Source organism: Maylandia zebra, linkage group LG9 (assembly GCF_041146795.1).
Source record: "Maylandia zebra isolate NMK-2024a linkage group LG9, Mzebra_GT3a, whole genome shotgun sequence".
In the NCBI taxonomy this organism is placed as follows: Eukaryota; Metazoa; Chordata; class Actinopteri; order Cichliformes; family Cichlidae; genus Maylandia; species Maylandia zebra.
The window spans coordinates 34,971,183-34,993,473 of NC_135175.1; the positions used below are offsets into that span (position 1 = coordinate 34,971,183).

Below are 22,291 nucleotides of genomic sequence, written 5' to 3' on the forward strand. Positions count from 1 at the left end.
TTTCAGGGAAAAGGTTAAAAGAAAAGCAATGTTTATGTTTATCAAAGGGCTAAAAGCAAATTGCGCCTTACTACAAGAAACTCATTCAAGTGACGCTGATGCCACCTTCTGGTCAAAACAGTGGGGTGAAAAAATCCTCTTCAGCCACGATCCAACCACTCTGCTGGAGTAGCCTCATGTTGTCCAGGTGTGAGAGGACAGAGTGCAGTGCGATGGAGACTGCATCCTCTGTGCTCCTGTTCTGGCGGTATGCGAATTGGTGGGGGTCCAGGGTGGGGGGGAGACAGGATTTGTGAAGTGGTGTTGGAATTTCCAAGTAAGAAATGCATTCCTGCCCATGCACTGCTGGCTCTGTTCTGCTGGCTCCGGGTCCATTACGCTTGCATTAGAGCCTCTTATTGTGTGTTTTGTTTGGGTTTCCAGCAATGCGTGGAATTACCAAAACTGGAGAGGGGATAGCCTAACACAGTGGTTCCCAAACTTTTTTTGCTAGACCCCCCCTTTGTTTTACAAGAAAATCTTTGTGCTCCTCCCCTGACGTACACATCACTCATTTTTCAAACTCCATTGCAGTTTATTTTACACCTCAGACCTTTTGTAAACAATGAAACAAAAGTTAACTAAAATAAATTGCAGGTTGCAATAAAATAAACCACTAAACAAACCATCTTTATGGTGTAATTATTTCATGTATAGTTGTTTGTTTGTTTGTTTGTTTTACTGTGTAATAATATTCAACACTGCTATCAATACATTTTTCAAAAAACATCTGTGCAAAATGGGTTTAAAAACAAAAACAACTGTGGGATACTGTTCTTCTGTGATTTGAACCAGGGAAACAAATTGTGGCAGGATCAGCCTGATATTATTTGTATCCCACTGTAACTTAACTGTATAAAGAGCTAATATCACCAAAATGTCATTATAAGAAGTGTTTGTGAAATAAAAATAAAGAATGTGGGATACTGTTTGTCCCACAATTGGACAGCCAGTGCGTGCTCCCTACACAGGGGAAATAAATTCTGTTAGTGATACATACTATGGCACCACCATGGTATGTATAACTTATAGTCAGACTAAAGCCAGACTTTCAGATCCTCCCTGTCTGGAGGTAACGCTCCCTGATACCTAAATGTACTCTTTTTTCCAGTGGATTAAGGTTTGTTGCAGGTTACACAGGGATAAGGGTATCCAGGTTTTCCTTTCAGCAACTTCAACTGGGTGACCATGGCTCAGGGGGTTTGGGAAGCGTATCTGTAACCGGAAGGTCGCCAGTTTGAACCCGGGCTCTCTGTCCTGGTCGTTGTGTCCTTGGGCAAGATACTTTACCCTACCGCCTACTGGTGTTGGCCAGAGGGGCTGATGGCGCGATATGGCAGCCTCGCTTCTGTCAGTCTGCCCCAGGCTACAACCGATGTTTTTCTGGGTTTGGCGTATGTTGCTGTATGCCTCACAAAATCTCTAAGTCTAAGTCTTGTGTGTGATTGTTCTAACATAAACAGCTCCATCAGTTTCCCTGACTCTGTGGTTGCCTTCGGTGTGCAGCACTGCTACAAATTGCTAACTGTTTTGGCAACTACAGGTTGTCCACTGTTGCCGAGTATTATATACAACTGCTTGGAGGTTGAGGTTGCTCTAGAAATTGTATCGATACAGTGGCATTTATAAATGCACACTAGCTCCTACTATGCTTCCATCAGTCTGAAAGAATATTTGTCATTTAGAACAACTCAAGAGTCAACCTGCTCCCCAGTTGGTTGTATTCTGGTTATAAATCTATAGAACAGGAAGGTTACTGAGTGCAAATGTAATAGTTAATTAGTTAAGGAATTTCTTTTTAAGTATGACTTTCTCTCTATGTAGACAGCAACAGATATGTGATTTGAATAATTAGAAACATATTGCATGTAATTACCAACCTGAAGGAATGAGGATGAGGATATAGATGTATTGGCAAGACAGTCATTCAAATCATAATCTCTTGATTTGCAGATACATTAAACAAAGCTGAAGTTAAGTATTATAATTATACAGAGTCCCAAGAATGTGGCAGGATAACTGGAATATCAGCATTCATAAAACATTCAGAAATATGGTCACTGGAAGAGGGTGGGTAGGTACCAGAGAGAAGAAACAGACAAGTACCAAACGGCAATGTGTGCTAACTAGAGGTCAGCGATCTGTCGGCTTCAGCCCCGACGGCGGGTCCGTGTCCATGTGAGAAAGGGGACATTTTACTGATTCTGATGCATCGGCGGGTCCGCGCTTTATGTTTACGTCTTTGTGCAGAATCCGTGTTCCTGCTCTCATTTACTGTTTTAGCTGTTTGGTGGTTGTTGAAATTTTGTGAGGTTTAAACTGAGATTCTGGCTTTTCGGGCAAAATAAATTTATATTTAAAAAATCAATTCAGGATTTTAATGAATCGATATGACATTATCCAAGCAAGAATCGATTTCAATCGATAAATCGATAATCAAAACCTACCCTTAGTGCTTACTGCAAAGAAATTGAATCTGTTAAGCATGCACTGTTAGAATGCCAGGCACATGTCCAGGAGAGGAAGACGTTAATGGCAAATTTTGAGAAGCTAAAGATATTTTACATTAGAAAAACAGCCAGAAAAACTGTCTCAGGTCTGTGGTCAGCTGTTGAAATTTGTGATTAGAATGGATGCGTTTTTTTCCAGTTCCTGATCCACATTCCAGTCCAGTAGGTGGCGGTAATGCACTTTTGCAAAATGCCATTACACTTAAAAGAAGACTAAGAAGAAGAGTAAGGCTATCCCACTAGCATTGTTTTTATCGATAGTTGTGTCAGTCTGCTGACTTCGGCTCCATCACGGAGGTTCTCTCTGTTTGTGGGCTCATCTAAAGGTAAGTGTTTAGTAGGGATGGAAACTGAGATCATTTAGTCTAATTCCTTGGAATTGTTAGTCTGCCCGTCTACCCCCTGTCTTTTCTTACACTCGCGCTGTATTCAGCTGTTTTCAGTTCGTGTGTTGAAAAATGGTGGCGCAGTCTACAGCGTGGACATTGGCATTACTAGTTGTTATTGAACTAAAGAACGAGAGCGCGATGGTAGACGGGAAACGTCCTCCAGGATAGAAACAACACATAACGCTGCTAACACAACTTTAGCTCTTTGCAAGCATTTGCACAGACGGCATGCTAACGCTCAGCTAGCATAGAACTCACAGCGAAAGCTGAGTGAATAGAGATTAACAGACCACGTGACTTTCGTGCATTGCATTGTAGTTACGAGTGGTATTGCATTTCCAGCACCAGTAATCATTAATTCTGCGGTTTTAATGTCTACTTGGATTTTATTTGCCCCAAAATCAGTCATCTACAACACGACGGAGAACACGGCAGGTCCGTACAAAGGCAGACTTGACGAAAAGGCAAAACAAAGAACGAGGAAAAATCAAAGGAGTGAAAGGGTCAGACCCATATAAGCATACAGAGTGGAGTAAGGACGTTAGCCTGCTGCCCAGCTTTCATCACGCACATATTTATTATTATATGGTCCTAAGTGTGAGTGCATACACTCACAAAATGTTTAGTAATTTCAGATCCCTGCAACAAGCCCAGGTCCAGTTTACTTTGGTGATTTGGACTATTCCATTTCACAGCTGTTGTTACATTTTTGTCCTTTATCTCCTGTACAGGCCAACGCAATCTAATTGTTGTTTTAGGTTGTAGTGTTACACAACATTTTCAGATCTAATAGAAATAAAATTTAATTTAATCGTAATTCATTCAGTTATTATCTTTGTTTATAACTGGCATTATTGTTTCATTCTATTATAGAATCTTATAAGAAAGAGGCAAAATTGTATTCAATGGTGCTTTATTAGCTGCTTCGGTGAAAAACAAATCAACAATGCAACAAAAAAAACAACAACATTGCAAAACAACTTACTGGAAAACAGTTATTCATCACTTGCTTGCTTCAGTACAACACGTGGGCACATATATGCAGGACTTTTCATGGCTGTTTTGATATCGCTCTCTCTCTTAACCGATCAAATCTGGCTATGGTAGCAGATTTAAACTCGGTCTGACCCAGGTTGATAGAGGGCGCCAGTCTGGATCGCATTCCTGCATTTTGTAGGCTGGTTTTCCTACAAAACACAACAAACATTAGCCCGCAAAGCCACAGTGAACAAAGTAGCATAGCGCAACAAATTCAATTCAAATGAAGACTTATTTGTAACCTACATCAACAATTATGTTATGATAAATTACGTAATAACTACAACAGAAGACTTACCTTTGTGGAAATGCTTGGAGTGTTCTGGGACGTTATATTTGGTCTTCGAATGGCTGCAATCCAGGCCATCCGTCAGCTCTTTGTTACTTCGGAAACATGGCTTGAACAATCTCTTCCACGACCGAATCCGATAAAAAACGATCACTTTACCCGTTTCTACCTGTTCATATTTCTACAGTATAATCTACGTAACATATTCAGAATATGTTTCTGTCATTGAGTAATGGAATACATTTTAAGAGTAACCTTCCCAACACTGGTCTTCACACACAGTTAACACACACAGTTTTTTGACAAGTAATGTGTTGCGTGGCATATTCACATATATGTATGACTGCTGAAAATGCTCACCATTGAAAATAGATATAACTTAAATAAATGTAATTATTAATCCCTGAGGAAACACATAATATCCTTAGAATAGGGCACTGGAGGTCGTGACCTAATTTCTCAATGGTGCAACCAAAAAAAATCTTGCGTCACGCTGGTGCGATTAGCCGTTCAAGAAAGGAAAAAAAACCCAGTCTGAAAGTCTCTGTGTGGTTAACAACAGACACACATTATGCCCATATCATGGTCTAAACCAATCAGAGATAGTCAAGGGTGGGACCTCTTTTATTGACTGTGTTCCAGATATTCCCGTAGGTGCAGGCGGAGAGAGGGAGGTGAGTGGCCTAGGCCTGATAGAAGTAGATGTAGCTGTGGGTAATGAGAAAATCTTTTAAGAAAGATTAATAAATTTGTCATGAAGTTGAGGCCTGATCCATCCGAAATTCATAGCCAGTGCTCTGACAGTGAGCCATCAACCTCTGAGGTTATGTTTAACACTGTTTCGGAGACAGCATTAGATAATGAGCCACATATGATCGACTCCGAGCCAGAGCCCGCTGACAGTAAAAGTGGGGCAAGTGTATACAATTCAAAGAGAGTGGCTTGACCAGTTTCACTGGCTAAGATACAGTAAAGCCAGTCAGTCTGCCCCAGGGCAGCTGTGGCTACAACTGTAGCTCGCCTTCACCAGTGTATGAATGTGGGAGTAAATGAATAGTGGTATTGTAAAGCGCTTTGAGGGGTCCCGAAATGCGCTATATAAATGCAATCCATTATTATTATTATTATTATTATTATTAAAGCTGACAACATGATGCGCAGCATTTACTGTGGTGCAATGGTGGTTTTTGATACGGGAGACATGGGCCATACCACAGAGTGGCATCGTGGGCATCAGCAGAAAAAGATGCTTGCACCCATGCTGCCCCGACATCATAACAGCTCAAATGTGCAGTTGATGTGATAGTGACGGGCTGCTGAACCAATCAACTGGAATTCTTTTGGAACACCAAAAATACTTTGGCTCACGTGGTTTCATGGAATTATGTAAAATAGTGTCGTGGAGTGTCATAATGCTATTAAAATCCTCACATATTTGAAACTGTAAAAGACAGACATAGCTTTGATTCAAGAGATACATCTTGATGAGGTGGAATCATTAAAGTTGAAAAGAGACTGGGTGTCCCAAGTTTACCTTAGTGCATTTTCCAGTAGGAAAAGAGGCGTGGTTATATTGATTAGAAGAAATTTGGATTTTCAAGTACTCAATCATTATACGGATCTGGAGAGTAGATGGGTGGTCTTGGATGCATGTCTACAGGGGCAGAAAGTGACATTGGTCAACATATATGCCCCCAATTCTCCTCAACCACAATTTTTTCATGAAGTGTGTAGCACAGTGCGGAATATTGGAAATATAAATATTGTAATTGGTGGGGATTTTAACCAGGTCAGGGATGTGTTTTTTGATTAATCCTCTCGTCTTAGACCAAATAAGCACCCTGTAGATGCTGCTTTGGATGTTGTGTCAGAGGAGCTGAGCCTGGCGGATATACGAAGACTTCTGTATCCTCAAGAAAGAGACTATACTTTCTTTTCCCATCCTCACTTTACTTTCTGGTGTCTCGCTCTCTGGTGAGTCAAATTGTCGGGTCCTCCATTGGTAATATTTCAGTAACTGATCATGCTCCCATTGAAAGTTTTGTCCTTGGGATAAACTAGTCTGTTTTGTTTCGCTTAATGCATCTTATTCCCGAAAAGTAGGATAGTTGTTTCTGGGGTTTCACCTTAAAGCTTCATAATTATTGTTGTCACTGAGCAGTGTACTGTTTATTTGCTCTGCTTCTATTTGTCAGGGATAAATTACATATCTATACATTTTATGTCCCAGCTAAATAACAAGTCTGGTGGAGAAGCAGAGGAACAATTTCAGCCCTTTGGATTCAGCTCAGCCACTAGAGAGGAAACAATGACTTCAACACAAAAGGTGAGAAAAATGATCACAGTTACACTGTTGCTGAAGTTGTGTGCACAGCTGGTTGTTAACAGCAGCTTTATCTTTTCCATCCTGGGCTCCTCTATACACACAGAATCTACATTCACAAACAAAAACCTTAGAAGTTACAAGAAAATACAAAGACCATATTTTATCAGCACTTGCTTACTTAGCACTTAGGCCGAGCAATAAGGCGGTAGACGATGAATAAGGCCCCCAAAGTGGAAGCGCCTTTCACCAACAACATCAGCTAGAGGGTGGGTGCCTGCTCTTTGTGAGACCTCTTCGTTCATCTTCTGGTCCCAATAGGAAATTCTCATGATTCACCGCAGACCACGTTGTTGAAGCATATTCAGGCTTCGAGTGATCGCATTTGTTGAGTGCCAGTCGGAAGATGATAGAGTTAAATAGTTTGATCTTGAGCCTAGCATTCAGGGAGGTCAATTTCCAAATAGGTTGGAGACATCAGAGAACACCGGCCGCCTTCTCTGCTTTGATGTTGACATCTCGATCAGAGATCCCGTCATTTGAGATGATGCTGACCAGATACATGAAATTCTCCACCTCTTCAGCACGTTGTTGGTTGATCATGACAGGAACTAGTGCATGTGCATAGCCAACTCGGAGTACCTTGGTCTTCTTGGCACTGATTCTTAAACCTACTTTCATGGTCTCCCTCTGCAGAGCTGCAGTTGACTCTTGGAGGTCTTACTGAGCCGAGCCCAACAGGGTGATGTTGCCTGGAAAAAAGTCCAAGTCGATGAGATTACGCCCTTTTTTCCAGGGGACACCGATACTAGCTTGGTCAGCTGATCGTCGCATGATGAAGTCACTTGATAAAAGGAAGAGGAAAGGTGATAGTACGCATGCCAGTATTAATAATAATAATAATAATGGATTGGATTTATATAGCGCTTTTCAAGGCACCCAAAGCACTTTACCATGCCACTATTCATCTCAAAGAAATCTTCTCAGCCATCAGCCGTCTGGATGCAGCAGCGGGAGTTGGCATAGAGACCATGAAGGGCATATACAAACTGCTGGGGGACTCCATAGTGACGTAGGATAGCCTTCTTGAAATCGATGGAATTGATAGAACTCTTCCTTTGGTATTCCAATGTTTGTTCAATGATCGTGCGGAGAGTGAAGATTTGCTCGACACAGGACCGGCCACTCCAGCCTGCTCATCGTCCACTGCGCATCATGAAATTTCCCCTTGTGGGACTACTAAAGGTATATCAATCCCAATTCGAAAGAACGAGGCAAAGTAACTTCGCGGGTACTGACAGTAGCGTGATGCCCCACCAGTTGTTACATTCTCCCAAATCGCCTTTCTTCGGAAGTTTGATGACGCCTTTGGTCTCATCAGGTACACGCGATGTTGACCAGCTGGCGTTTAGGAGTCATGTAAGAGCGAATTCCAGCTGGGGTCCACCGTGCTTCAACATTTCGGGGAGGGCCTCATCCAAGCCAGGGGCCTTTCCACTCTTGAGGACTCAGATCATTGTCTTGACTTCGGTAACACAGATTTGTCCGATATCGACTGGAAAAAGCTCCATGGAGGGTGCCAGGTCTTCGTCCACCTGGTCCTGAACCGACTTCGCCAAACTACATTCATCAATGGGGTCCCATGAATGGTGGGAGGTACGAGTCGTATTCATGTTAAAGCTGGGCCAATTTACCAGTTTGTAACGGAGTCTGTACATTCCATATTCCATAACGGGTAGTTTCTTCTGGGTCGAAATTTGATCGACCATCGAGCAGGTAACGACCTGAGGGCTTTCCTCCACTGCTGTCATCAAGGGTTGCCGATCATCTTCGCCCTGGTTCAATCGATGATGAGATTTGTTTGCTCTTTCCGTAGCAATCGAGGTTTTAAAAGGCGGGGTTGCTAACCCCATGCCCAACCCTCCTCCTTTCTTATATGGCCTTGGGACCGGCAATGGCAGAGTTTTTATCAGCACACAATATCATCAGCTAACTCACAATTTTTCATACAGTCATTTTCTCCAGTGATCAGTACTTCTTTTATTATGTCATTTTCCTTACAACTCCCATTGTAGCACTTCTTTGTAATGTGATATTATCTCCAGTATGTGGTGATAACAGACCTACAACGTGTTTGTTGACGTCTTTGATTCCACTAATGGAGTCAGTTTCAGTTTGTTCCACGACTGCATTTTAATCACTGCCTCTGTTTGTATCTCTGTCACTGCAGGACCAACATGGAGCGAGAAGTCAGCGCTCTCAGGAGGCCGACAAACCTCACCGAAAAAAGGGGCAGAAAAAATACACCTGTGATGAGTGTGGGAAGTATTTTACCCATCTTGGAAACTTTAAAACACACCAACTCGTCCACAGTGGAGTTAAAGCATACAGCTGTGACTTGTGTGGAAAGTCTTTTGCCCAGGCTGGAACCTTGAAAACACACAAAATCATCCACAGTGGAGTTAAAGCATACTGCTGTGATGAGTGTGGAAAGTCTTTTACCCAGCCTAGTCACTTAAATGCACACCAACTCATCCACAGTGGAGTTAAAGCACACAGATGTAACTTGTGTGGAAAGTATTTTACCCAGGCTGGAACCTTAAGAATACACCAACTCATCCACAGTGGAGTTAAAGCACACAGATGTAACTTGTGTGGAAAGTATTTTACCCGGGCTGGAACCTTAAGAAAACACCAACTCGTCCACAGTGGATTTAAAGCACACTACTGTGACTTGTGTGGAAAATCTTTTTCTCAGGCTGACAACTTAAAAACACACCAACTGATCCACAGTGGAGTTAAACCATACATTTGTGACTTGTGTGGAAAATCTTTTGCCCATCCTAGAAGCTTAAAAATGCATCAACTGATCCACACTGGAGTTAAAGCACACAGCTGTGATCAGTGTGGTAAAACGTTTGCTCGCAGTTGCAACTTACGACGTCATCAAGATACCCACTCTGGAATTAAGGCGAATAGCTGTGACAAGTGTGGTAAAACCTTTAGTAGTATAAGTTACCTAAAAAGACACCTGCGGATTCACACTGGACAGGATGTTTACTGCTGTGATCAGTGTGAGAAAGTCTTTACAACAGCCACACAGTTACATCACCACACATTTACCCACACTGAAGAGAGACCTTATAAATGTGACCTGTGTGAGAAGACTTTTAAAGCACCACATTCTCTGAAAGGGCACCAGCAGATCCACACCAGAAGGAAACTCTATAAGTGCAGTTACTGTGAGGTATGTATTTATATTTTTATCTTGTATTTTAAGCCTGACTGTTTGGAACAACTCTGCTCTTTAAATTTGTTTTAGCATGTTACTTATTCTACTGCAGTTAAAGTTAGTGTTGTGAGGTTCATCAGATTTTAGTTTCAGTTATTATTTTTTTCTTCCATGATCATAAAAACACTAAATAATTACTTTTCTACCCTTTCTTCCAAATTTATGACTGCTACAATCTGGTCAGTGTTAGATGACTTATTATGTTCTTTACTAACTAAAAACAATTATTTTTGCTTCAAATTGGGAGTGAGACCGATTGGATTGGAACTTTTCATATGTACTTGTGAAGAATATGATGTAACTTGTTGTTTAGATATGATTGTTTGTATATTAAATGAACTACCGTATTTTCACGACCATAAGACGCACTGTACTAAAAGGCGCAGTCTCAGTTATGTGTGCCATTACTGTATTTAACACACACATAAGGCGCACTGGATCATAGGGCGCATACAGTGGGGCAAAAAAGTATTTAGTCAGCCACTGATTGTGCAAGTTCCCCCACCTAAAATGATGACAGAGGTCAGTAATTTGCACCAGAGGTACACTTCAACTGTGAGAGACAGAATGTGAAAAAAAAAATCCATGAATCCACATGGTAGGATTTGTAAAGAATTTATTCGTAAATCAGGGTGGAAAATAAGTATTTGGTCAATAACAAAAATACAACTCAATACTTTGTAACATAACCTTTGTTGGCAATAACAGAGGTCAAACGTTTACTATAGGTCTTTACCAGGTTTGCACACACAGTAGCTGGTATTTTGGCCCATTCCTCCATGCAGATCTTCTCGAGAGCAGTGATGTTTTGGGGCTGTCGCCGAGCAACACGGACTTTCAACTCCCGCCACAGATTTTCTATGGGGTTGAGGTCTGGAGACTGGCTAGGCCACTCCAGGACTTTCAAATGCTTCTTACGGAGCCACTCCTTTGTTGCCCGGGCGGTGTGTTTTGGATCATTGTCATGTTGGAAGACCCAGCCTCGTTTCATCTTCAAAGTTCTCACTGATGGAAGGAGGTTTTGGCTCAAAATCTCACGATACATGGCCCCATTCATTCTGTCCTTAACACGGATCAGTCGTCCTGTCCCCTTGGCAGAAAAACAGCCCCATAGCATGATGTTTCCACCCCCATGCTTCACAGTAGGTATGGTGTTCTTGGGATGCAACTCAGTATTCTTCGTCCTCCAAACACGACGAGTTGAGTTTATACCAAAAAGTTCTACTTTGGTTTCATCTGACCACATGACATTCTCCCAATCCTCTGCTGTATCATCCATGTGCTCTCTGGCAAACTTCAGACGGGCCTGGACATGCACTGGCTTCAGCAGCGGAACACGTCTGGCACTGCGGGATTTGATTCCCTGCCGTTGTAGTGTGTTACTGATGGTGACCTTTGTTACTTTGGTCCCAGCTCTCTGCAGGTCATTCACCAGGTCCCCCCGTGTGGTTCTGGGATCTTTGCTCACCGTTCTCATGATCATTTTGACCCCACGGGATGAGATCTTGCGTGGAGCCCCAGATCGAGGGAGATTATCAGTGGTCTTGTATGTCTTCCATTTTCTGATGATTGCTCCCACAGTTGATTTTTTCACACCAAGCTGCTTGCCTATTGTAGATTCACTCTTCCCAGTCTGGTGCAGGTCTACAATACTTTTCCTGGTGTCCTTCGAAAGCTCTTTGGTCTTGGCCATGGCGGAGTTTGGAGTCTGACTGTTTGAGGCTGTGGACAGGTGTCTTTTATACAGATGATGAGTTCAAACAGGTGCCATTCATACAGGTAACGAGTGGGGGACAGAAAAGCTTCTTACAGAAGACGTTACAGGTCTGTGAGAGCCAGAGATTTTCCTTGTTTGAGGTGACCAAATACTTATTTTCCACCCTAATTTACAAATAAATTCTTTACAAATCCTACCATGTGAATTCATGGATTTTTTTTTTTCACATTCTGTCTCTCACAGTTGAAGTGTACCTCTGGTGCAAATTAAATTACTGACCTCTGTCATCATTTTAGGTGGGGGACTTGCACAATCGGTGGCTGACTAAATACTTTTTTGCCCCACTGTACAAGTACCGTATGCGTATTTAAAAATAAAGCAGGAGCAAACCTGAGTTCGGTACCTTACTCACATTTCTATTACCGGTAATCGTCATCATCAACAACACACAAGCATACAAGTGTGCGTATTTAAAATAAAGCAGGAGCAAAACTGAGTTTGGTACTCACATTTTTATCATCAATCAAACCCATCGAAGTCCTCATCTGTGTCTGAATTTAACAGCTGCGCTAAATCTACATCAAACATGCCAGGTTCACTTTCTTCACTGTCAGAGTCACTTTCCGTGCCGTGCGGCTCCTCGGAAATGATGCCGGCTTTTGTGAAAGCTCGAACAACAGTGCCAGCAGACATGTTAGCCCAAGCATCTACAATCCATTGGCAAATTGTGGCGTAACTCGCCTGGCGCTGCCTTCCACTCTTGGTGAAACTGTGGTCTCCATCGGTCATCCATCGCTCCCAGGCCGCTCGCAGCCTTACTTTGAACGGGCGATTCACACCGATGCCCAGCGGTTGGAGTTCCTTTGTCAGGCCTCCCGGAATGACAGCAAGCTCACAGTTCATTTGTTTCACTAGTTTTTTCACATCGGCTGTGAGATGGGCACGCATGGAGTCACAGATTAAGAGCGATGGTGATGCGTGGAAAAAAACCACCTGGTCTCCTTACATACACCTCCCTCAGCCAGTCTTTCATCATTTCCTCATCCATCCAGCCCTTTTCATTTGCCTTAATGATGATTCCTGCTGGAAACTTCTCTTTAGGCAAAGTCTTTCGCGTAAAAATCACCATAGGCGGCAGTTTCTGTCCATTAGCATGGCAGCCAAGCACAACAGTAAAAGAAGACTTTTCATACCCCGTTGTGCGTATCGCTACCGTGCTGGTCCCCTTCTTCTCCACAGTGTGACTCACCGGGATGTCAAAAGTGAGCGGGACCTCGTCCATGTTAGTGATGTGGCTGGGCTGGATGTTTTTGTCGCCGATGTGTTTGCTGCAGTAGGAGCGGAAGATGGCCAGCTTTTCCTTATAATCCGCTGGAAGTTGCTGCGCTACCGTAGGCCTGGTCCGGATGGAAAAATGGCACCGTTTCATAAAACGAAAGCACCAAGACGGACCTCCTTGGAAATGTTCAATGTTCATCTCTTCAGCTAGTGAAACTGCTTTTAGCCGAATGGTGACCGTCGAAACGCTTCTCCAGCTCGTTCTTTGCTCAATGATCCAACTCGGCCACACTTCACCCTTTAGCGTTCTCATGGTGTTCTCTACTACGTCCTCATTACAACACACAGGGCGCACTGCGCTATAGGGCGCGCCGTACTTTTTGAAGAAAATCTAAGACTTTTAAGTGCGCCTTATGGTTGTGAAAATACGGTAGATGGAAAAATGGAGAGTCATTTTCGCCTATTAAGTTGAGTGTTATAATGTAAACAGTAAAATGTAACTGGATGTTGGCAGAGATGCTCTTTATTTCAGGCAATGTTCAGGATAAAAATGTTAAAGGAGTTCCCCGACTTACACTGTGTTTGTGTCTTTGTTTAGAAGCAGAGCGGCACAGATGGATCCAGTTCTCAACCCTGTCGTCACTGTGGTGGTGGGAAAGCGTTTCGCTGTGACCTTTGTGGAAATACTTTCAGTAATCGACAGAATCTAAATCGACATCGACGTAGACACACTGGAGACAAAATGAACTACTGCAAAGAATGTGGGAGAGGCTTCACCACATTAAGTGATTTAAAATGCCATGAACTCTTCCATAGTGGGGTTAAAAAGCATGTCTGTGACCAGTGTGGGTCATCCTTCACCACTGCAAGTGACCTTAAAAAGCATAAACGAATCCACACAGGAGAGACACCATACAAGTGCAGACACTGTGACAGAAGCTTTTCATATTCAGCTAGTCGTAACCAACATGAACGTACACACATGAAAGAGATATTTAGCTGTGACCAGTGTGACAAGAGCTTCAAGAATTTCACTTCATACTCCAAACACAAACGATCCCACGCTGCAAATAAACTGTTTCACTGTTACCAATGTGCAAAATCATTCACTTCATTATCTGCTCTGCGCAAACATCAGCGTGATCATGCAGGACTGAAATCACTGGATCACAATGAATCTGACGAGACAGAAAGATCCTCTTCTGGTTTCAGGGTCAGACTTAAACACCTTGAGATCAGGCTCCACAGAGTTCAGCTGGAGTCTCCTGTAAAGAGTGCAGCTGATGTCACACTTGGATCTGATGAGGTAGCTCTGATTTCTGGACCTGCAGTGAATGTTAAATTAATGAAGCTGTAAGTATAGATATGTACATGAAGTTTATTTTCACTTGAGGGAATTTTAATGTTCTAAGTTTTCATCCCTGATACATTTTAATATTTCTTCCCTTAGGAAACCGTAGTGTTTAGTAGTTGTACCTTTTGCTACATTATAGAAGTTATAGGAATGTGTTTTACCAAAATTGTATCAAAACTACCCATTTGGATATATACATCAGTTCTTTTTCATTTTGATTTTCTTCCTCTTTTCCAAATACTACTTGCTTTTTCTATGTATTCATTTTATGTATTACTTCAGTTACATTTTAATCGTTTTTCATATTTATTCTTCTGCTTTGGTAATCCCTGCTCTTAAATCCTTTTCTTTCAAAGCCTCAAATAATTTCACACCAGTTGCTCTGAAAGCTTCCAAAATGAACTAAATCTATCAACCGGCTTTCAAACAATAACTACTATGACTTTGTGCTTGAAGTCCACATGTTGTTATTGGGTTTTTTTAAGTTAATGCATTTTAATCCACATGTTCTGCCGCTGTTTTTCCTGTAGATTTGAAGTTTGTATTATAAAATCCTGATACTGTTAAAGCATTAGTTATATTTGATGAATTATGTGTAAAGTTCTTATTAAACAGTTTGGTGTCAAAATAAAGAACTTGTCTCACAACAAGTACTTTGAGCCATGATTTCAGATTCAAACAATTTTTCTTTCTATTTGTATTAGGATTTTTCTCATAGTAATAGAGACAAAAGAAAAAGAATATGGGAACTAAAACCTTGCTCAGGCAATACAAAATTCAGAGGCACATACAAAGGAACAGGGAAATTGAAAATATCTGAAAGCACCTTAGCAACATCAAACCCAATCTTTTGAATTTTCACACAGGACCAAAGACGATGCATAAAGTCCCTCCTCCACATTACACTTCCAGCACAATGGGGAAGAGTTTACATCGATTTTACTTTTTAAAGCGGGTGTTATGTGCAATTTTTTACTGAATCGATTGAGTCCAGTTACAGGCAGATATCTTGGAGGCACAGACCCAAATCTTCTGCCAGTCTTAAACAGTTATAGATGTCCTAGGTGTCTTTCCTGAGCCTGTTTTACAGCCAGGAAGTAAGGGGCTGAACCGGAGTTAAGGACTTTATTAAATGAGCTATTGGACTTCCCAGACTGCAGGGAGGACAAAGCATCCACCACTGCAGACCTAGTAGGGTCCATCATTAGAGTGGTGTCATTAATTATAAAGTGCCTCAGTTGCAGATATCTAGAAAATTCCACATTCTGAAGGCCGAAACATCGTTGCAGCTGCTGAAAGGAGAGCAGAGTCCGGCTTCTAAACAAATCACCCAGGTTAACCAGCCCTCCAGGCAAGAAGTAAGGATCGTTCATAACAGGAGCCAAGGAGGACGTCAAATGGGCCCAGTCTGCCAAAGCACAGATCTCCAGGCCTTGACAGAGCACAGGTCAGGGGTCAGCAACCTTTATGATGATCAGTGCAAACAAGAACTTGATAACAACAAATCAACTGTACAACAGAAAATGCAAATGCTATTTATGGTCTCCTCACAGCAATGATAGGAAACATAAACTGGGCCAATATGGCATTTTTGTTAATACAGGGATACACATGTTAATGTGATCTCTGGTCTCCCACTCAGAGACACAAGTCTCCAAGTGTCCAGCATTCAGACGGCTACCTGAGGACACTTCGTCTGAGAGAAAATCTGCTCACACAGACATGTAGAGCCAAATGCTGTCAATGAGGCCTCTGCAATGTTCTGAAGACAGTTAAACTTGTCAGGTAGTGACGTCCAGCAGGTGAAAAGGCAGCTCCATGAACACGCACAGCTGTGGATTCCAGCTGCGTTCGTTGTTCTGCAAACTTTGACCCCCACAGAGTCGAGCTTTTCAGTTCAATCAGCTGCATTTCGATGTCCAGCCAGTTAAAGCGAGACAAATCCAGCTGCTCATTAAAGCTTTCTGCTTTGATCAGAGAAGAAAACATTGGTCCATACACCTGAAAGTCACGAAAACACATTGCCAATTCTGTCTGGAGTCTACGGATGTATTTGTGTATTTCCGTGGTGCTGATGTTGAGCGGAAAGCTCCTGAAGCATTTGAAGTGTTGGAATGTGGAAATTTCAACATTGAAAAAACTGCCAGCTAACAACGTCCCTCTACGGTGGTTTTTTTTTTTTAGCTAATACTACTACTACTACTAATAATAATAATACATTTTATTTAAAAGGCGCCTTTCAAGACACCCAAGGACAGTTTACAATAGGGAAATGGTAAATTGCCTGAATTCGTATAGCGCTTTACTAGTCCCTAAGGACCCCAAAGCACTTTACACATTCAGTCATCCACCCATTCACACACATTCACACACTGGTGATGGCAGCTACATTGTAGCCACAGCCACCCTGGTGCGCACTGACAGAGGCGAGGCTGCCAGACACTGGCGCCACCGGGCCTTCTGACCACCACCAGTAGGCAACAGGTGAAGTGTCTTGCCCAAGGACACAACGACCGAGACTGTCGGAGCCGGGGTTCAAACCGGCAACCTCCTGATTACAAGAAAAACTGCCAACTCTTGAGCCACGATGGCCCCTAATAGGATAAAACACATAATGGAAAAATGACAAAATGAAGAAAAATAAACTACTTCGCATATTTCACCTATTGCAGGTTATTTTTAGAACGTAACTCCTGTGATAAACGAGGGACCGCTGTATTATTAATAGTAGTCTGGGACATCTAATTGATTAACATCAACATTGATTATTGTGCACTATTATTTTTTTCCAAGGTGAGCAAAAATATAAAACTCTCTCTCAGCTTGTCCGTTGCCAAAAATGGCCCTCCTTTTGTGTATGTTCACAAAATGCTGTAAAATGTATATTTATTAAAACATTTATCTACTTTTACTGACTTGACACTTTAAATTATCACCAGTCCATTTCATCAAAACCAAAGTTTTTTCTACATTCTTTTTACTCTTTAAATGCCAGTTAGGCTATATATTACCAGGAACTTTTCAGATAAAAAGGTGATGAAGTCCTAATGGTTTCATAAATCTTCCTATTTCTTTTTTTCATATAAGCATCAGGGACAAGTCTGTCTTGCAGTTGGTGAGGTCACTAATGTGCGCCCTATTTCTTCCAGGATCACTCTTCATTTGTAGGTTTTAGTGGACTCCTACTACTGTGAAGTGGTTTTCATGGGACAAAGGCTTGTATTCCAAGATCTGGGAGACTGTAGAGATGAGCAGTGATGCCCTTCCTACCATCTTTCCAGAAAAATAAGTGATCTGGAAGCTGTTAGGCTTACTTACAGCAGCAGCACTTTCTGCACCTGCATAAACTCCAGGACACATTTGCTAACAGTGTTTGTTGCTGTATGTTTCATTCATTCATTCATTTATTTATTCATTTTCAGGCACAACAAATACCTATATTGAACATAAAATACACAAAACAAAAAACAAAACTTGCCTGAAAAAGGAGTGGGACGAAGAAAACTTATTAAATCCCACCCCTATACTCACTCATCAACAAAAAAAAACAATAAACTTCCCGCAGCTACGCCCATCATTGCATACAGACCCATCAACAGCCCCGGGCACATACAAGCATCTAAGCGGCAGCTCGCAACCAACAATTAGAGCCTTCATAACTGAATACAGAATATATAAATTATAAATTGCATTACCACAGGTAACAGGCAGTAATAACTACAAGTAACAGACACACATACATATACATACATATATATCTACACACACAAGTACATATATGTACATACATACGCACACTTTATTTATTTATTTTTTTTTTGGAATCCATACCAGCAATGGTAAGAGGACAGACATTACAGAGCACACTAAAACCCATCATTGAGTATACTGTGACCAGACCAACTGTTTGTAGAGGAATTTAAATCTATGAATATTTTTGCATTGTTTCAGTTGTAAACTCAGACTGTTCCAGATTTTCACACCACATACAGACACACAAAAGCCTTTACGGGTTGTTCGAGTTCTGGGTAATTTGAATTCTCCAAAGCCTCTCACATTATAAACCTTTTCTCGAATTTCAAATCTAGTTTGTAAATTTGCCGGTAAAAGTTTAGTAAAAGCTTTATACAAAATTATGGATGTATTGTAATTAACCAGATCCTGGAATTTAAGTAACTTTGCCTGAAGAGAGAGTTTGTGAGTATGATCTAGATAACCAGCCTTGTGAATAATACGCAGTGCTCGTTTCTGTACTGTGACTAATGGATTAGTTGTATTTTTATATGTGTTTCCCCACACTTCCACACAATATGTAAGATATGGAAGAACCAGGGTACAGTACAGAGTACGAAGTGCATCTTTATCCAGGAATTGTTTCACTTTGTTCAAAACTGCGAGGCTTCTGGAAATTTTGGTTTTTATGTGTCTGACGTGGGGTTTCCATGAAATTTTGTTATCAATTATAACTCCCAAAAATTTGTTTTCACTCACATTATCAATCAATTGGTACACCTTCAATGATAATTGGTAATTCTATATTATATTTTAAATTACCAAAAAACATTGCTTTAGTTTTATTTATATTTAATGATAATTTATTTATGTCCATCCATTTTTTTATTAATTTTAGCTCCCTGTTTACGGTCATTACAAGATCAGTATAATCATCGCTACTGAAAAATATGTTGGTGTCATCTGCGAACAGTATGAGTTTAAGTACTTGAGAAACATCAAAAATATCATTTATGTATACATTGAAAAGTTTTGGTCCCAACACTGACCCTTGGGGAACACCACATGTAATACCAAGTTTCTCTGAATGGTAATGCCCTATGCTAACATATTGTTCCCGACCTGTTAGGTAACTTTTTAACCAGTTACCAGCTTTCCCTCGAATACCATATCTTTCCAATTTATCCAGTAAAATTGAGTGATTGATTGTGTCGAAGGCCTTTTTGAGGTCAACAAAAATACCAACTGCATATTTATTTTTATCCAGTGTATCAGTAATTTCTTCTACTGCCTCAATTATCGCCATTGAAGTGGTTCTTTGCGTTCTGAAACCATACTGACCAACATTTATTATTTGATGTTTTTCAAGGAATTTTTCTAATCTTGAATTAAAAAGTTTTTCTAGAATTTTTGAGAATTGAGGCAGTAGAGAAATAGGCCTATAATTGGTAAAACTGTGTTTGTCATTACTTTTATATAGTGGTATTACTTTCGCAATTTTCATTTTTTTTGGAAAACAACCGGACTGAAATGATAAATTACAGATATATGTTAAGGGACTAGCAATATTCAGAATAACCTGTTTAACTACAGACATATTTATGTCATGATAATCCATTGAAGACTTACTTTTACATTCTAATGTGATATTTATTACTTCTTGCTCATTTGTAGCTGAGAGGAACAGTGAAAAGGGATTTGATTTTATATTACTGATATTTTCATTTTTATGACACGGGATGTCCGCTGCTAGTTCAGGGCCAACATTTATGAAGAATTTATTGAACCCATCGACAATATTACTCATGTTGTGATTTTCACCATTTGCATCAGTAAAATATTCAGGATATGATGTTCCAGAAGATCCTTGTTTAATTAAGTTGTTTAACACATCCCAAGTTCCTTTTATATTGTTTTTATTTTCATATAATCTTCTTCTATAATAAAGTTGTTTGCTCGTTCTTATAATATCAGTCAATTTATTTCTATATGCTTTATATCTTTGTTCCACTTCTTTTGTTTTTACTTTGATAAACTGTTTATACAGATTGTTTTTCTTTTTGCAAGCATTAATAATTCCTTTTGTGAGCCAAGGACTTTTTATCTTTTTTTTCTTTGTCATGTGTTCGTTTACAGGACAATGTTTATTGTACCACATAGTAAAAATATCTAGAAAATTATCACAAGCCTTGTCCACATCTGACTCTTCATACACCGAACTCCAATCTTGTTGTGCTAAATCGAAATTGAAGGCATGAATTGCTTCTTCATTTATTGTTCGCTTTGCTATCATGATCTTGGTATCTATTTTTTTTAAATCACAGTCACACAAAGTAAAAACTGGTAAGTGGTCAGTTATATCACAGACAAGCAGACCACTATTAATTTGGAAATCCATGACATTAGTAAAAATGTTGTCAATAATAGTGGCGCTATGTGATGTTATTCTGCTTGGCTTTGTTATTGTTGGATATAGTGATAAGCTGTACATTGTGTCAGTAAAGTCATCAATGGCTTTTAACCTTGTTGGATTTAGCAAATCAATGTTAAAATCACCACAGATAAATAGTAATTTTTGGTTCACCGAAGCAAACGTTTTTTCTATCCATTCATTAAAAGTGTCAATACTTGAACTGGGTGTCCGATATATACAACTTATTATAACATTTCTCTTTTTTTCATTCATAATCTCAATAGTCAAACATTCCAAAATTCCATCAATAGCCATAGACATAGTTGTTACAACATTATATTTTATAGAGTTATGAACATATATAGCAACCCCGCCGCCCGCCTTATTTAATCTATTCATGTATTTTAAATCATATCCATTCAAACAAAAATCTATTCCTTTATCGACATTGAACCAAGTTTCAGTGATGGCTATAACACTAAAGGGGCGAGAAAATTGTTGCAAATAGTCCTTAATGAAATCAAAATTAGAGTACATACTTCTGCTGTTAAAGTGAATTAATGAGAGCTTCCCGTCTAGGTTAATTTCTTTTTCATATTGTTCCTGAGTGAAATAATTACAATTTTTAACAAAAGAAGAGAGAAAGTTACTTTCAGAATCTATTTCTGGATCTATTATATTATGCTCCTTATATTCACAATCTAGATCAATTACTTTCTGTTGAAGAATTGATTTCAACGTGTCCATGTCATTTCCTGGTGTAATTGATACATTGGTGTCAGTTATACTTGTCCAGATCCTCCATGTTCCTCACTATCAGTACTTTTGCCTCTTCTGGTGTCCCATTTAGCTTAATGAAAATCTTACAGTTTGTTACCCATGTATGTTGTATTTTACCGTTCTTCTTCAGTTGCCTTGCCTTCCTCGCGATGTCTGCGTTTTTTTGTGTCAGATGCTCATTAATGAAAACGTCCGTGCCTTTCAGTTTGCGTCCTTGTTTCAGCAGTGCGACCTTGTTCTTCCGATTGACAAATCTCATAATGATGGCCGGCAGTCTGTCACTCCTCCTGGGCAGTGAGTGACATGCTTCTATGTGCTCCAGGTCCATCTCTATCCCCTTGCTTTGGAGGAAGGACGCCACCTGTTGCTCTACCGAGCGGGTCTCCTCGTCGCTGGGCTCCCCGACGTTCCCGGCCACCGCGCGCGCGTACGAGCGCGGCTTGATTTTAATACCGCTGATGACCACGTCGTTCGTACGGGTGTACTGCTCCAGCTCATCCACCCGCCGCTCGAGATCCATGATCCGTCTGTCCTTCTCGGCATTTTGGAGGCGTAGCTGTTTTACCTCCTCCAGAAGCCCCAGAAGCAGCTCCTGCTGTGCCCTGACTGCGGCCACGTCTCCGCACAGCGCTCCGAGGGAGGTTTTAATGTCCTCAACCTCCTCTGGTGTTGGGCCTTTCTTGGGTGGCATACTGAAGCGAGAGCACGAGGCGGCCACCACGAGGGACCCGGAAGCGGAATTTCTGATGATGGCGCCTGGCTAGGCCTGCTGGCTGATGGTGGAGCCTGGCTGTGGCCTGCTGGCTGATGGTGGAGCCTGGCTGTGGCCTGCTGGATGTGGCCTGCTGGCTGATGGTGGAGCCTGGCTGTGGCCTGCTGGCTGATGGTGGAGCCTGGCTGTGGCCTACTGGCTGATGGTGGAGCCTGGCTGTGGCCTGCTGGCTGATGGTGGAGCCTGGCTGTGGCCTGCTGAGCCTGACTGTGGCCTGCCGGCTGATGGTGGAGCCTGGCTGTGGCCTGCTGGCTGATGGTGGAGCCTGGCTGGGTCTGCTGGCTGTGGCCTGCTGGCTGATGGTGGAGCCTGGCTGGGTCTGCTGGTGTTAAAGGGGAGTTTTTCCTTTCCACTGCTCATAGAAG

General features: G+C 41.3%; 1 long non-coding RNA gene across 3 annotated transcripts; it reads left to right on the plus strand.

The window, feature by feature from the left end:
- The first annotated feature begins 2,716 nt into the window (after window positions 1–2,716).
- LOC143420411 (uncharacterized) lies at window positions 2,717–18,143 on the plus strand. Of its 3 annotated transcripts, XR_013100238.1 has the most exons (6): window positions 2,722–2,875; window positions 6,093–6,239; window positions 6,496–6,591; window positions 8,819–9,835; window positions 13,474–14,822; window positions 14,902–18,143. It is a non-coding gene; the product is annotated as an uncharacterized LOC143420411 (long non-coding RNA). The 3 variants fall into 3 exon arrangements; XR_013100237.1 differs by lacking the exon at window positions 14,902–18,143 and having other exon boundaries at window positions 2,717–2,875; window positions 13,474–14,895; XR_013100239.1 differs by lacking the exons at window positions 6,093–6,239; window positions 14,902–18,143 and having other exon boundaries at window positions 2,727–2,875; window positions 13,474–14,895.
- The last annotated feature ends 4,148 nt before the right edge of the window (window positions 18,144–22,291 follow it).